At 42.0% G+C, this 17,032-nt stretch overlaps 1 long non-coding RNA gene across 1 annotated transcript; it reads right to left on the bottom strand.

Moving 5' to 3' along the window:
- Positions 1 to 620: 620 nt before the first annotated feature.
- LOC115286802 lies at positions 621 to 15,266 on the bottom strand. The gene is made up of 3 exons (XR_003906276.1): positions 15,206 to 15,266; positions 7,368 to 7,749; positions 621 to 733 (listed from the first exon to the last, which is right to left on the bottom strand). It is a non-coding gene; the product is annotated as an uncharacterized LOC115286802 (long non-coding RNA).
- Positions 15,267 to 17,032: the final 1,766 nt, after the last annotated feature.

The raw sequence follows: 17,032 nt of genomic DNA, 5'->3' as shown, positions 1-17,032 counted from the left end.
GCAATCTCTAGATAGTAGAATAATGCATTGCTTTTTATGTTATTTTTTCTACTTTCTTTGTAATTAAAAGAACTCTACAGTGAATACATACTACCTTACAATTTTAAATAGTATTTTTAAAGGCCAAAATTTTTCACTTAAGTGCTCTTGTGTTCTGTATTAACATCCCTATTGTACAAATAAAAAATCACTCAGCTACCAAGGTAGTAATTTGCTTCAAAGTTTGATTATTCTTCATTTCTTATGTTTGCCAACTTTTTAGTTAATCCCCCTGCCAGCCCCACATGGGCATGCCAGAGAAATGAAGTGGAGTGACACAAAAGGTTGAAGGAAGAAGAGAAATGACGGAGCATAAATGTCATGTTCACGATTTCAACAAATTATAACAAAGTCCGTGATAAGTGCCCATCAGAGCCTGTTTAAGATCAACAGCGTGAGGCACGAACCGTCCTGGGATCAGAATGCTCCCAGCAGTTTGCTTTTGGTGATAAAGTCTCCAACCACCCCCTCTAACGTTAGAGAGAAGCAAAAGGAACATACGTCACTGGCTGCTAGCTTACCGACAGCAACCTACTATGATTCACTATTTTGGCAAATGGATTAGAGATAGTAGTGTTTTATTTAGAAGTTTTGTACAGTTTAGCAATCTGCAGAGGTCATGTCTCACAGGACTGCACCAGGGGTACATCACGTAGGGCTTGCAAACGTATCCAAATCAAAAATGAATGATTCCCTTGATTTAAGCAGACAATGAACACTAATCAGCTTTCTTATTTTTGTTGTTATATTTAATCTAGGATCTGAAGCTGGAAACCACAGCATGTTTATTAGACTGATTCATCTATTTATATGTCATATCCCACTAATTGCAAAACATTTCTAAATATAAATGTCAATTCTTAAAGGAAATTATGACATTCTTTACCACTATACTCAACACGGCCTGGGAAAAACAACAGCTACAGGCTGTGAGGAAAAACATTCTTTTTTTTCCCTTTCTCCTTTCTCTTTCTCTCTCAGAGAAAAACATAGCTATATTAGGAATACACAGTGACATCAAAGCTTTGATCACGATGTAGTTCATTAAGTATGTTACCTTGTTCTACCAAGACTATCCTGTATAAGGCTTCTGTAAAAGTGTGTATGTGTGTGTTTCTGTCTGTGTGCCTGTTACATCAGTTTCAGATGAATCTTACTTTTTTTACATTGCTGACCATAAAGAAAACACAAGTACTAAACCACCTATCAGAATTTTTAGGCAATACTACTAAATACTACACATTTCCTTGAGTCAGGAATTATGTCATGAAGCTCCACTTAAGTACTGTGATACTAATTCAAGGTACTTGATGCTACTTTGTGGCTATTTTATTAATATAATTATATATAATTTCTTTTTCTTATCCTAAAAATAATCCATGCTTATAACAAATTCAAACAAGGGGGCACCTGGGTGGCTAAGATGGTTGAGCATTGGACTTTGACTCAGGTCATGTTCTCGCGATTTGTGGGTCCAAGCCCTGCAACGGGCTCTGTGCTAACAGCTCGGAGCCTGGAGCCTTCTTCAGATTCTGTGTCTCCCTCTCTGCTCCTCCCCCATTCATGCTCTGTCTCTCTCTTTCAAAAATAAATAAATGTTAAAAAAAGTTTTTTAATTTTTAAGAAAATTGAAACAAGGCATAATGTGAAGTAGAAATTAAAGTCCCATCCTGCCAAATTACACTTATCATTGATAATTTTATGCTCATTTTGAATAGTAAAACTTTTTAAGAGCACAGGACCAATTTTAGTTAAAGCTGGCATTCTTATTGTTGCCTCTATTGACTCAGTTTGACTCAGTCTGTCACATGAAGCTAGGACTTCATCATTGATTCATTCATTCAACAAATATATATATTGAAGACAATATAGAGATAGCATTCGGACTCTCCAGGCTGTCTACTATTGCTACACTTTCATCATTAGAGATTCCATAGAGAGTCTATTTTTCCTTAAAAAAGAAGTTAATTTGTAAAAGTAACTTTTCCTATAAAAGAAGTTAATTTGTTACCTAACATTTATTTGATAATTACAGCACTAGTCTAACCACTTTGCATTTGGTATTTTATTTAACATTCACATTAATCCCATGGAGTAGTAACTATTTTTATTCCCATATTATAGCTGAGGAAACAGGGACCTACAGAGCTGAAGTGACTTGTTCAAACCAAGGTCATCGAGCTATAAAACCAAGGGTCATTCAATTAGGATGAAAACCCAGAACCACCTCACTCCAAAGCGTACCCTCTGAACCACAGTGCTGTACTGCTCTGCGGTGTAGGCTTTCTGTGGGGAGAGAAAAATGGAAGCTCTTTGTGGGGGGAGAAAAATGGAAGCTCTCTGTGGGGGGAGAAAAATGGAAGCTCTTTGTTGGGAGAAAACGTATGGAAGCTGTCTGTGAGGAGAGAATGTTACCAATTAGTAACAATTTAATGTAAATGAGTGTACTAGAGGGGTGCACGCAGTTACTTTCTACAGTGGAAAGGGGGTGGAGGGCTCACCGCAATCTGATCAGCTGGAGAAAAATGATGGCATTGGACAGCTTCCTGGAAAGGAAACTCCAAGAGGAGGGGGGAAAAAAGGGGTAAGAAATAATTTAAAAATATTTAACCTATTTTACAATTACATCCAGGGACAAGCTGAATAACTCATTGGCTTCTATGTAAAATTCCCCTCACCTAAAAATTATTCAGTGAGTGGCATCATCTTCTTTGCCCACTTTATGCACAGTAACAGATTGCTGAGTGGTCATACCAATTATTACTATGTTAATCAGGATAACAAAAACAATTTCATCAATCACATTTCTTTCTTTAAATTGTCTTTTCAAGTATTTTAGAGTATAGTAGAAATCAATAATTTTGGAATATATATTTTACAGACACCAATAATTTTTTTAGTCACAACTGTCTAGGCCAGATTATATAAATTTCTGAAGAAAAAATAAAATAAATGTGAAAACTATTTGCCATATAAATTTTTTAAAAACCTAGATCTGTCATATCCAATGTAGTAGTCGTATGTGACTATTTAAATTAAAAGTAAATAGATTAGAATTTCAGTTCCTGAAACACATAGCCACACTTCAAGTGGTCCTTAACCGTATGTGACTGTTAGCTGCCATACGGGAGAACCCAGATATAGAGCATTTCCATTATCATAGAGATTTCTATTGGACAGTGCTGGCCTAGATGTAAACCCACAAAATAAGGGGGCATTGGATTTATACAGGTAATTAACCTGATGAAAGGAGCAAAATAATAAAATGAGGCAGAGAGACTTGACAATCTATATTTGTTGAAAAATAAGAAATGCTAAATAGATGATACAGCCATTTGGTAACATTATTAAATTGTAGTTTTAATGTTATTAGTATGTGATGTTACTACTTGTTATATCTATTGTGCTTACTGGAGTTGAAAACTAGATTAAATCGGTAATATGAAAAGAAAAAAAAAACAATATTTCAAACTCCAGAAATCATCTCAGTGAGCTAAGGAAACAAAGAAAACCAAGCTGATTGTTAAAAGATGAGATTCAGGGGCACCGGGGTGGCTCAGTCAGTAATCATCGGTTCTTGGTTTCGGCTCAGGTCATGATCTCACAGTTCATGGGTTGAGCCCTGTGTCAGGCTCTGTGTGGACAGTGTGGAGCCTGCTTGGAGTTCTCTCTCTCTCCCTTTTGCTGCCCATCTCCTGCTCATTCTTTCTCCTTTTCTCAAAATAAATAAATAAACTTAAAAAAAATATGAGATCCAAAGGCTAGCATCAGAAAAGGAAAACTCCAGTGATTGATAATGTGGAAAGGACTGGATGGCTTAACACAATCCCGGTGATGGGATAAGGAGACAGAGAAATGACGGAGCAAAATTTGCTACAGGGACTTCGTGAAAACGAATGAGATTACATTTGGTAAGTGGGCTCCCAATATGGTAAGCTGCTGGTTACTCGGCTTGTGATACATTATGAATAGGAAATATATTATGAAAAGGAAGTTGCAGAGTGTAAAATTTGTCTTACTCACTTTTGCACAACTACTCTAAGGAAAAAGATGAAGAAAACACTGTTTCTGCCCCATAGGAGCTTAAAATCTGAGACAGACTTATAACCACAAAGGCTCTTATTTACTGGGCACCTCTTTTACCAGGCAAGAGGCTATGTTCTTCACACCATTACGTGTCACTACACTCTCTACCTCAGAGGCTCAGAGACTCCTCCACTCACCAGTGTATCACATTCTAGAGGCAAAAGTACAAAATGACTTTATTCAAGCATCACTGATGTCTTGTGGTGAGTTACTTCTGTTATTACCTAGTTTTCCGAACTTTCATAGGTGCCTATAAATAAATCCAGTGCCAGAAACAGCAACCAAGAGGAACAAGATTCATTATACCTATGAAAGTTGGTAAGTTGAAAGTGCATAAATAGAGGAACTTCTCTATTATTATCCTATTTCACCAACAAGAATGCTATGACTCAAAAGGTTTCGCTAAACTAACATCAGGCAATGAGCAAGTGCAAAAGCCAGGGGAAGCTCTAGGTTTGCATGACTGCAAAACCCAAGCCCGTTCTATGGACTTTGCCATGGAGCCTCTTACCAACTGTATCACAGACAGAATGAAGGAGGGCAGCACTGCGGTCTAATGGAAAGAACAGTTTAGACCCCTGTTTTAAGCTGAGTTACTCCAGAAACATATCCCAGGAAAGGAATGCTGAGTGTTAGTGGTTTATTTGGAAAGTGATTCCAGTAAGCCCTGCCTGGTACAGTGGGGAAGTGAGATGGGGAGGAAAGGCGTTCACATAAAAGTGCATTGAAGAGAAGATTCATTCTGTAAATGGGAATAAATTCCACTGGCCACCTTCGAAAAATGGTGGAGCCCTGTCATCAGAGTCTTTCACCTAAAAGAGGAAGTTGAAATAGCTTTTCTTCAAACTCTCTCATTTATTTGCTAAGGGCTACTCCCAGGGCCATTAACTCTCAGAGGAACCCCTTCTGGACTCCCCCAGGCATGGGGGGTGGATGAGAAGGCTCCAGACACAGAGTCTCTGGTGCTTGAAGTCACAAGCCTTTGACACAAAAGGGCTAGGAAAGATGGAAACAGTGACACAAGACTCTGGGAAGAGCACAGAGAGCATCTCTATAACCTTGGACAGACAAAGATAAGTCTGACTTTTGACTCTGCAGCTACATGCTTCACGACTTTGGCCAAATAAGGACCCTATCAAAGATGACACATTTTATTTGGCTGTTGTTAAATGTGCTCTGTCTCCATCTAAACATTTTGGCAAGGACCCATAGGAAGTGATCTGTGCCTCACATTGCATCACAGCAGGGGGCTCACCACGTCTGGATGGTCCACCATGAGTTATGCTAAGTTCGTCAGTTGGTAAAGTGCTTTTGGCTAGGCCTCTCTGACACTCAGATTCTTTGTGTATAATGAGGAATACAAATAGTCCTATTGCTGGATTCCCTTGAGAATTAAATGATATAGTCAAAGCAATGTGTACATTGAAGTCTTTACTGTATTTGGAATAAAGAAAATCATTCATAAATACAGGAAGAGCTACACTAATGAAAAGTTTAATATATCTGGAATTAAATACAGGGAGAGAAGAGAGGAAACTATAAGTGAATACATCCTTGACAGCTTCACAGGACAGAATTTTAAATAGAGTTTTAGGAACTGATGGAGAAGTGCCTTCCAGTGTGAGTCACAAAGGAGAAGAGAAATACAAAGTACAAGGTACAAAGAATAGCGTAGATTGGGAAAGATGTGGAAGTCGAGGCAGGAAAACCGTGATGAGCAGAGATTGGGGGAGAATACAGATATCCTGTTCAGTACTTTCGATTTTATGTCCTAGACAACAGAAAGCGGTCAAAGGTGAGATTTTGTTTTAAGAATTACTTGGCTGCTGTTTCAAGAACATGATGGTGGGGCGCCTGGGTGGCTCAGTCAGTTAAGCCTCCGACTTCGGCTCAGGTCAGATCTCATGTTCGAGGGTTTGAGCCCCGCGTCAGACTCTGTGCTAACAGCTAGCTCAGAGCCTGGCGCCTGCTTCCGGTTCTGTGTCTCCTTCTCTCTCTGCCCCTTCCCCCTCATGCTCTGTCTCTCTCTGTATCAAAAATAAATAAAACATTAAAAAAAAAAAAAAAGAACATGATGTTGCCACAGTTCTTTCATTTGTCCTTCAGGGTCCTCTCTCACCTTTCTCTACCTATTTCTGTGCCCCAAGAGGCCACTCTGTTTGGGCCACATCAGCAGGTTTTCTTGGTTTCTCACTCCCGTGTGGCTTTGACCAGTGAGGAGCCCCAACAGCATCCAAGAGAGGAAAGTGTGGTAACGGTACATGCCCCACCTCCCCTCCTGCAGGGCTACCTCAGGATGGCTCTGCCTCTCCACTCAAGACCACAGTTCCTCTGAAAACATGTTCTCCACAGAACCTTATCTCTTTTTTTTTAATTTTTTAATGTTTATTTATTTATAAAATTTTTAATGCTTATTTATTTTTGAGAGAGAGAGAGCCAGCATGAGTGGGGGAGAGGTTGAGAGAGAGGGAGACACAGAATCCAAAGACAGGCTCCAGGCTATGAGCTGTCAGCACAGAGCCCATAGCAGGGCTCGAACCCACAAACCATGAGATCATGACCAGAGCCTAAGTTGTCCGCTTAACCAACTGAGCCACCCAGGTGTCCCTGTTTGTTTATTTTTGAGAGAGAGAGAGAGAGAGAGAGAGAGAGAGAGAGAGAGAGAGAGAGAGAATGAATGAGAGCAGGTGCCCAAGCTGGAGGAGGGACAGAGAGAAGGGGAGACACAGAATCTAAAACAGACTCCAGGCTCTGAACTGTCAGCACAGAGCCTGACATGGGACTCAAACTCACAAGCCATGAGATCATGACCTGAGCCACCCAGGTGTCCCCCTTCTCATTCTTGAAGACAGGAAAGAATCCCTCCCTCTCAAGCCTAGACCTAAAGAATCCCTCCTGTTAGTAGCTCAGGGAATGCCAAAAATCACAGCTAGGGTCTTGCCCATACTCTTGTGCACAGTCCATTTATCAAGTCCTTTAATTCCCTTATTTGAAATTGCCATATGTTTTCTCCTACATGTATTAATAGTACCAAAAATTACTGCAGGAAATAGACCCTCAAAACAAGATTCTAGGATTGATTTGCTTATCCGCTTGAGGATCTTAAAAGAATGAAGTTTGAATAATGGGACCAGTAGAGGACTCCCACCCTGGCAATGACAGGGCTGCAGTACTGGCAGAGAGAAAAGAGAACATAGAAATACAATGTATGGAAAAAAAAAAAAAAAGGAAGCTCTGATTACCAATCTATGCTGTGTCTAGTTACAGATGTAAGGACTGTATCAACTGCTGTTCTGTTCCTCTTTTTTTTTCCTTTGGCTTTTTCTCCCAGCTGCCTGGGAGAACCCCAGTCACTACCAGTGTTTTAGTTCCAGACATAGGTATGACGGAGTTGACATCACTCCATGATGATTCAGCAGCTGAAGAGATCTCATGGATTCCCTGTGACGGAGACACAAACTTTTCCCACAAACAGAAATGGATACTGACGAGCCAAAGGAAGGATGTTGCCAGATGTCTTGTTTGCCATTGCAGATCCAGGAGGCTGTTCCTGGCGGGTTACACCAGTGGTCTCCTCTGCCTTCTGGGCTGCACTTCTGTCCTTGCACAGTCCTAGCAGGAGATCTGACAAAAGGATGAGAATGAGCGGAGGGCATTTATCACTTTGCTCCCAGCCTGGGGGTTGTCTCTGGCTGCGTCCCTTGAGCAAAGGACACAGCTCCTGCCATGGTGCCTGTTATAATGTGAATTGTCTCCCTGCTCCCCAAATTTGTATGTTGAAGTCCCTGCTGTATTTGGAGTAAGGAAGTAATTAAGGTTAAATGATGTCATAAAGGTACAGTCCTGATCAATAGGATTAGTGTTCTTTTAAGAAGAGAGCTAGCATGCTTTCTCTCTCTCTCCTCCTCTCCCTCTCCCTCTCTCTCTCTCTCTCTCTCTCTCTCTCCTCCATATGAGAACAGAGCAAGAAGGAAGCTATCTGCAAGCCAGGAACAGAGATTTTACTAGAAACTAAATGGGCTGACACCTTGATCTCAGACATCCAAGCCTCTAGAACTGTGAGGAAACAAATGTCTGTTGTGTAATGCTCCCATCTATGGTATTTGGCTATGGCAGCACAAGTTGAGTAAGACCAGTAGGTCTCTCTTAAGGGCCCTCTGTTTTCAGGCTTTCATAACAATTCCCTGATATGTCACTTCAGACCTATGGGCAGTTAACACCCCCACTTTTCCTTGTCATTTCCCTCATGTGCACACATTTTTATAAACAGCCCTTCTATTTAGCCTTTCCTTTTTTATCCTATTTTGAACATGCCATCCTTCTTCTGTAGGGCCTTGACTGATTTAAGAACTCTAGATTTCATGTGAAGGATGAAATAGATAAAGTAGGAAATTAAAGGCCGGGGGGACTGATTCGGGTCATTTCTCTTTTCCTAAGCAGTCCCTGAGCACTTGCCCTGTGCCAGATGCCGTTCTACAGCAGGAAAGAGGAGAGACCAAGTCCCTGTGTCAAGAAGTTCACATTTCAATACCGGAGATAAAGAATAAAGAAATGTGGGAACCTGTATGATCTGTAACCTGATCTCTTATAGAACTGCACAGTGTGATGACATGGGGAATAAATTAGTTGAAACTGCTTTAGCTAGGCTGATCAAAAGAGGCCTTGGAGGAGATGACAAAAGAAGATACTGAGAAAGTAAAATCAGTAATACCGATTAATGATTACATATAAAATGTAAAGAAGAAAAAAGCATTTAAGACAATCCCAAGATTTCTGAGTCACTAGCAGAAAATAGCACCTCCTCTCTAGCAGATGGGAAGTCGACCTGTTCTCTGGCAAGAATTGGCAAACTGCAAAATCATCCTGCCCCTCTTTTTGTAAACTCAATGTTGTCGAAATACAGCCACATTGTGCCATTTATCTGCTGGCTGGGGTTGATTTCAGCTTACAACAACAGAGTTCTGTAGTTTCTGCAGAGACTTTATGGCCTGCAGAGCTAAAAAAAAAAAAAAAACCAACAACAGCAACTCCTCTCTGGCTCTTTAGAGAAAGTTTACTGACCCCTCCACTAGGGCATGTTGCCACAGCATCATCATATAAGGAACTGAGAGGTGGCTCACTTCCTCTAGGAATTTTCTGGTAGCTACTGTGACCCTTCCCATCCTTGAGTGAACTGGAGGAAACTTCACACTCTAGCTTTATCAGGACATAAGAGTGGGGTAATCCTACTTTCTCAGCCCTTGAATAAACTCATCCAGGAACTCTGCTAGAAATGTCCTGTCAGTGATGAAGAAACAAACCGAAAACAAAGCCCCACCCGCTGGCCTTGGGCAGAACTCGGCGTGACCGAGCAACCTCTGGTTCCGGGCTCTGCATGGATTTCTCACGTCCCCACCCCTACTTTCCATGTTGTTCTGTTGGTGCTGGCTGTTAGTAACACCTAACCCACCCAACAACATCTCCATCAGAGAAAACGATTGGGGTCATAGACTCCTCCCCCGCCTCCCACCTCGCTGCCTCTGAGGAAGGCTCTACCACTCTCCACAAGTTAAGACTCGACTCAAGCCTTGGCTTCCAGAAGGAGCAAGGATTATCCTAACACGGGTCACAGTGTTCATACACAGTGTCACCCTAAAACTAACTTGTTGCAGAGCTGAATTAACATTAGCCCCAAGGCTCGCTGATGTTTGAAATAATATAAAGCGTTTTATTCCAAAAGAAGACTGTGTCCACAAGATTGTCTCTGTTCTTATTTTAAGATTTGAATCTAATAAACAGCACAGGCTGCTCTACCATCATTTGCTTACCTCCTTGTTACCACTTCTTTGCGTCTTTTTTTCTGTTACTATTTTTGGCCATGCCTTTATCCACAGCAGGGAGTCTGAGAGCAAGCAGACAGGACTCAAGAAGACAAGAAATTTATTCTGCCAGCATAAAGACCAAAACAATCATCTCCTGTCCAAAGAGCACTCAGAGCTGGTTAGCTGACTGCCAATGTTGACCAGCCATAAACACTTGACAGATAGATGCGAGTCTAGTCATAATATTTATAGTGTAAACTCTCACTTGGATGATCATAAATTCTTAAGTTTTAGAGCAAAAGAGCTGTAAAGAGTGTCCAGTAAGGGCACACATGATTTGAGTATTAAATGAACTTGAGCAGTAGCCTGACTCTGCGTCCCCACTGGAAAAGTCTAGTGTAGTTTCTTATTTGGCAAGTGCATTGATTCCCAGAGTACCTTCCAGTACTAAAAGTCGAGGCGTTTCTGTCTGGTTTAGTTTAGCTCCTCACTTTATAGATGTAGAAACTAGCATACATGAAAGTGAACTCTAGGACAGCTAGTTAGTGGTATAGCTGAGTTTGGAATCAAAGTCACTGATATTTTATTTTCAGTTAACTGTGTGTCTGGTTGAGGTGTGCTGAAGAGTTCAAGATCCTAAGAATGCATTACACCTGGTGCTGAAACTCTGTAACTTTCTGCATCTTTATGCTCCCAGAGCCGAAGGGGCCACAGAGATTGTGCAGTGGCCCCCGATTTATAAGTAAGAACTTGTAAGACAGACATCACACTGGAATACCAGAGCAGGCGGCACATCTCAGACCCTAGAATACCCGCGGGCCTGAATGATGGTGTTGTTTGTACTGTCTTTCAAACCAAGTGCCATTTCTCAAACTTTCTCAGTAATGAATAACTTACGAAAAAAGCTAGTGATTAAATGTCATTTGTTGTTTTCTTCTAATTAAAAAAAACATTTTCTAGGAATTACTAACTGCTTAGTATAATGACTTTATTGTGGCCATCATTTAATTTTACTATAGAAATAAGGATTATGCCAATTTCCTTTGCCTCAGAAGTCTTGGAATGGAAAATTCTGCTTGTGGAAACACATATTTTTAGATAATTTTAAAATAAAATTGTACTTTTTTTTAATTTTAGAGGAAGCAAGCAAGCAGAGAAGGGGCAGACAGAGAGGGAGAAAGAGAAACTTAAGCAGTCTCCGTGCTCAGTATGGAGCCAGATGTGGGGCTCCATCTCACAACCCCAAGATCATGACCCTGATATCATGACCTAAGTTGAAGTCAAGAGTTGGACACTTAACCAACTGGGCCACCCAGGCACCCCTATAAAGTTGTACTTTTAAATAGTGCTGGTCTCCATCACTTGAGGCATTTCATCAAGAACATAACCACTAAATAAATTTGTTGTTCTGAAATGCAAATGTACTTTTACCAATTTCATTCACTCACAAAGGAAATTTTGCAACCAAACAATATGAATCCAGCCAATTTATTCATGATTCTTTGTTTGGCACTATGCATAATTACAATCAAGATGTTACTGCCTCACAAAAGACATAAACAGACATTTTCCCAAAGAAGACATACAGATGGCCAACAGATATGTAAAAACATGCTCAACATCACTCATGTCAGGGAAATACAAATCAAACACCACAAAGAGATACCACGTCACACCTGTCAGAATGGCTAAAATTAAAAACACAAGAAACAAGTGTTGACAAGGATGTACATAAAAAGGAATGTTTTGGGGGAAATGTAAACTGATGCAGACACTGTGGAAAACAGTATGGAGGTTCCTCAAAAAATTAAAAATAGAACTACCGTATGAATGAACTCTTGCCATTTGCAGGGACATGGATGGATCTAGAGGGTATAATGCTAAATGAAATAAGTCAGTCAGAGAAAAACAAATATCATATGATTTCACTAATATGTGGAATTTAAGAAACAAAACAGGGAAACAAACACAAAAAAGAGAGACAAACAAAAAAACGGACTCTTAACTATAGAGAGAAACTAGTGGTTACCAGAGGGAAGGTGGGCAGGAGGAGGGTGAAAGAGCTGAAGAGGACTGAAAGGATACCCACCATGATGAGCACTGAACTGTGTATACAACTGCTCAACTACTGTATTTTCCACTGAAATTAAATAATACATCAACTGTACTGGAATTCAGGACACCTAGGTGGTTCAGTCAATTAAACAACCAACTTCAGCTCAGGTCATGATCTCACAGTTCATGGGTTCGAGCCCCATATCAGGATCTGTGCTGACACCTCAGAGCCTGGAGCCTGCTTCCGATTCTGTGTCTCCCCCTCTCTCTGCCCTTCCCCTGCTCATGCTCTGTCTCTCAAAAATAAATAAATATCAAAAAAAAACTGTACTGGAATTTAAAATTTTAAACTAGAAGATAAAAGTTTATTCTATCAACTAAAGCAAAAAAAAAAAAAAGTCACTGCCCTGGAAATAAATTAAATGTTCAGTAGAGGATTAATTAAACACACTGTGACACATTTATAAAATGGAAGCCTATTTAAAAATGTGTTTTAGAAAATAATATATATTTTTATAAATGACAATATTCATTATTAATTTAAAAAAAACACGTAACAAATCATTTGCACCCCCATGATCCCCATGTTCTAAATCTGTGTATAAAATTCTAAAAATAGATTCCATGAGAAAATTTAAGGCAATTTTGAGCAAAATGTTTTGCTAAATTTTTTTTTAATATGACACTGTGTTTTTCTTTATCTGGAAAAAATTCATTCCTATCATTCTCTCTCCCCATTTTATTTCCACCCACTCTACAAAAGCCACCACTTCCTTTATCCTCATCAGAATTGATAAGAATTTAAAACTGCATCATTCCATTTCTTTTTACACTTAAATTTAAAAGCTTCAGGGTTCAATTACAGTAAGAGAATCTGAGAGTCTAAAGTAGACTTGCCTCTGGTTTGTTTTTCCACTTAGTCAGGAAGTATGTGGTTCTGATAATATAAAAATGATTCAATATGAATCAATTTTCAAAATACCATAAATCATAGATATTGCAACTTCAAAGCTAACGTTCCTTCTTTGTATAACTGGAAAAGAGGAAACCTTACACACGCCCTGTCCCAATTCCTGACCCCTGGAGCTGTTGTGTACTGAAGAAACCATAATCGCCTTGCTGGGTTTACAGAAAACGGTGTTGGGACATTCTGACTGGCCGAGAAAAACCAGCAGGAAGGAAAGGAAAAGAAATGTCAAAGCTCTGGCCTTGTCTTTGTGTCTCTAACAATAGAAGGTTTTGTGATAGGCCCCGATTCTTGTGTTAGATGGATCTCGGGACCTGATCTGGACCCAGGTAGGCAGGACAGGATGAAGAGTGACATTGAAATGCGTAAGAATAAAAGTCCCTGTATGGATATTGTAGTAGATGCTATGGAGTACCTACCCAACTCTGCTCACAGGTCTACCCACGGACTGCTACCCAGTTCTACTGGGCTTATTCATCCATCACCCACTGGTAGGAGTGCAGGCTCCATGGGGCCCACAAGTGCTCCCCTCCTCCGAGCTCTCTGCTGCCCAGAGCCAAGTGGTTTTCTCCTCCCACCAGAGCCTGCAGCCCAGTCTGACAAAAGCTACAATACTATGCTCGCTCACACACACACACACACACACACACACATACACACACACACACCCATCTCAAGGAAGGACCACTCTGCAGCGTTGTGTTATGCTCCCAGCCCCATCATTCCACTGCATCTATGGATAGGACCAGGGCCACACATCACCTTGGATCCCGTTTTTTCCCACTTCACCCCCGCACTGTCCTGTGTATTCAGTCACTGTGAGATTTCTCCTAAAGAACAGAGAACAGATCACAGGAACCCCAATCCCTGGCTCAAGCTCTGCCTGTAGGGAGCCCAGCCTAAAACAGAGATTTTGGCTTGAGGAAATGATTTTATTTCCTGACCAAGTATCTAGATTCCTGCTGTAGATGATGGGCAGAGACACAAGGAGTTAGAGTTATTCATTTTAGACTACTACCTACCTGTTGGGGACCCATTTCTGCCTGACCCTCCAGCCTGGCCTGCACTGCCTATGGATTGCACTTTATCCAAGAACTAAGGTTGACCTTTGACTCTGTGTATCTGAGTATACCCACATCTGCAAAGGGCTGTGGGTGACTCACCAGTGGGGTGATCCACTGGTTGTTACTGTAGGTGACATACCGTCTTGCTGTCTTGCACACTTGAAGGTATGCCAAAGGCCAGGCTGGAGAGTCCAGCAGAACCCCCATCATGGTAGGAGTCCAAGGTGAACAGCACTGTCCCTGCTGACCGTCTGTGGCAGGAATGACACCCAGCACTGGACTAAGCTCACAGCAAGGAGCGGGGAGTTCTTCAAATTAAAAGTGGACGAAGATTCTGTGTGTCATGGAATATTCCTCATATCCCAGGGACAATCTGAACTCCACTTATTTATTTGTTTATTCTCCCCCTCTGAAAAGCACCTCCTCCTTCTTACAGCTTCTCTAAATCACACACACTTCAAGGCCCCTTGTGTTCTCTGTCCCCCATGCTCTCTGTCATCCCAACACTCTGCCACAGAGTTCTCCCCTCTCCCCTGCTTTATACAACCCTTGTTGTCTGTACCATCCTTCTGGCATGTGTTTAGCACTGTTCCTGATATCTTTATGTTTATGTTGCTTCTCTCTAACTTGTTTAAAAGTCCTTGAGGATACGGACTATACCTTATGCAGGATCTCCCTAAATATTATGCACATTATGGGATACTAAGTAACTATTTATTAATGATGTTGACATGTATATTCATTGCTGAGCCTGCAAAGTGATATGCCTTCATGTGGATAACAGCGTTCTGTGAGGTCTGCTAATTAAGATCTTTCCCTGCCTTGGGAGATTACCAAATGACTGCAGGGACTGAAGAGGACTTAGGTTTTGTTGAAGGTAGAGATAGTAAATTTAAGTTCAAAGAGGGCTCCGTTCTTACAAGTAGCCCCCTGCTCTGTCCCCAGGTGCAAGATAGGAGGATCTGGTTTGACAGCCTTTACCCACAAAAGATGTACGTGGGAACTCTGTGTCCCCAAAACAGGGCTGTTTTGAGGGGTGAAGTAGGAATACTGTGCTCATAAGCCATCCTCTTCCATTAACATCCTTTTCTGACTTTTTTGTCTCAAAAACTACAGTTTTACTGCCCCAGTGCTACTAAAGCATAGGGGAGACTTGATATGGCAGAGAGGGTCAAGTACTCTTGTAGACATACCTGAGAAGGCACGTGCGTCTGCCTTTCGAGTCCAGACGTAGGACCACAGACGACAGGCTGGGGGCCTTCCTTGGTCAGCACGGTGCCACCTGCTTCAGATGAATGCTGTGTAACCACCAACCAGACATCAGCAAACGTGGTAGCCAGGTCCTGCGTGAGCACTACTCCCTAGAAAAGCTCCGTGAGGCTGAGTCCCTTCTCAGCAGTCTAGGAAGGGCCTCTGCTTGCCCACCCCAGGTGGACGAGCCGCTAAAGCAATCACAGTGATTTCCCCTGATCCATGGGGGATATGTTCCAAGACCCCCAGTGGATGCCTAAAACTGCAGATAGCCCCAAACTCGCTACATGCTGTTTTTCCTATACATCCATAGCTATGATAAATTTTAACTTATAAATTAGGCACACTAAGAGGTTAATAACAGCAACAAATAATAAAGCAGCACAACTATAACAATGCATTGTGATAACAATTAAATGAATGTGGTCTCTCTCAAAACGTCTTTTGCACTCTACTCACCCTTCCTCTTGTAATGATGTGAGATAATAAAATGTGTACGTGACGAAGAGAGGTGAATGATGCAGGCATCGCGATGTGGCATTAGGCTCCTATTGACCTCTGACCATGCGTCAGAAGGAGGCTCACCTGCTTGAGGACTGCAGTTGACCCTGGGTGACAGAAACCAGGGATAAGTGAAACAGCGGATAAGGGGTGACTACCGCATGATGGACACCAGAGAGCAAACAAACCCTCACCATCCCTGGCACGGGGCTGCCCACCATGTCTACCGGATATACCTTTCCCTTCTCCATCCCAACGCTGGAGGAGCAAGCATGGGAGAGACTGGGAAGAGAAGGGCAAACACTCTGAGTTGAACATGACCTTGGAATTAGTACAAGGTTAAGATGATTCAAGTACAATAACCAAGACTGGTTACATACTTTTCAGGACCCAGTGCAAAATGTAAATGAGAGGCTCCGTGTCCTAGAAGCAAGAAAATTCACCCTTGGAGATACTCAGATTAAAGCTTTGTCCTTCTCTCTGACCCTCTCCTGCTCACACTCTGTGTGTATCTCTGTCTCAAAAATAAATAAACATTTTTAAAACTCTTTTTAAAAAGGGGGGGCACCTGGGGGCTCAGTTGGTTGGGTAGCTGATGTCAGCTCAGGTCATGATCTCACAGTTTGTGGATTCGAGCCCCACGTTGGCCTCTGTGCTGACAGCTGAGAGCCTGAAGACTGCTTTGGGTTCTCTGCCTCTCTCTCTCTGACCCTCTCCTGCTCACATTCTGTGTGTGTGTCCCTCTCTCTCAAAAACAAACAAACATTTAAAAAATATTTAAAAAAAAAAAAAGCTTTTTCCTTTCATTCATCATGTCTCAACTTGTCATGCAGGTTTTTTATTCTTGTCTAATGTCATTGTCCCTCAGGCACAGGGATATGTACAGGCCAAGTGTGGACCCCTGCAGCCTTGGGGGGACCCCACAGGGAAGCAAGCTGCACCTGGGCCTGACAGACCTTCCCATGAGCGGCTAGATCTCCACGGATATTGTAACCTCAGCTCTGGAAGCACTCGGCACCTGAACTGGGGGTGTGAGCGACCCGCTCCAGCTGGGTTGCCCACCAAACCCAGCCCAGTGCCGCTAACACAGGCGCCTGTGCAAGGCGGACACTGGCGGAAGGACTCCACGGCGCCCCTACTGGGGGCGAGGTCAGCAGGCACAGGGCCGCGGGCGGGTGCGCGGGGAGGGGTCGTCTCCTGTGGGGCTGGGACTCTAAGGGGTGGGGAAGTGGGCAGCTCTGAAGCTGTCCCAGGGAACTAACAGAAGA

Source organism: Suricata suricatta, chromosome 3, assembly GCF_006229205.1.
Source record: "Suricata suricatta isolate VVHF042 chromosome 3, meerkat_22Aug2017_6uvM2_HiC, whole genome shotgun sequence".
Classification (NCBI taxonomy): Eukaryota; Metazoa; Chordata; class Mammalia; order Carnivora; family Herpestidae; genus Suricata; species Suricata suricatta.
The sequence above is the reverse complement of the archived record's forward strand: the minus strand, read 5'-3'. Positions and strand labels throughout refer to the sequence as shown.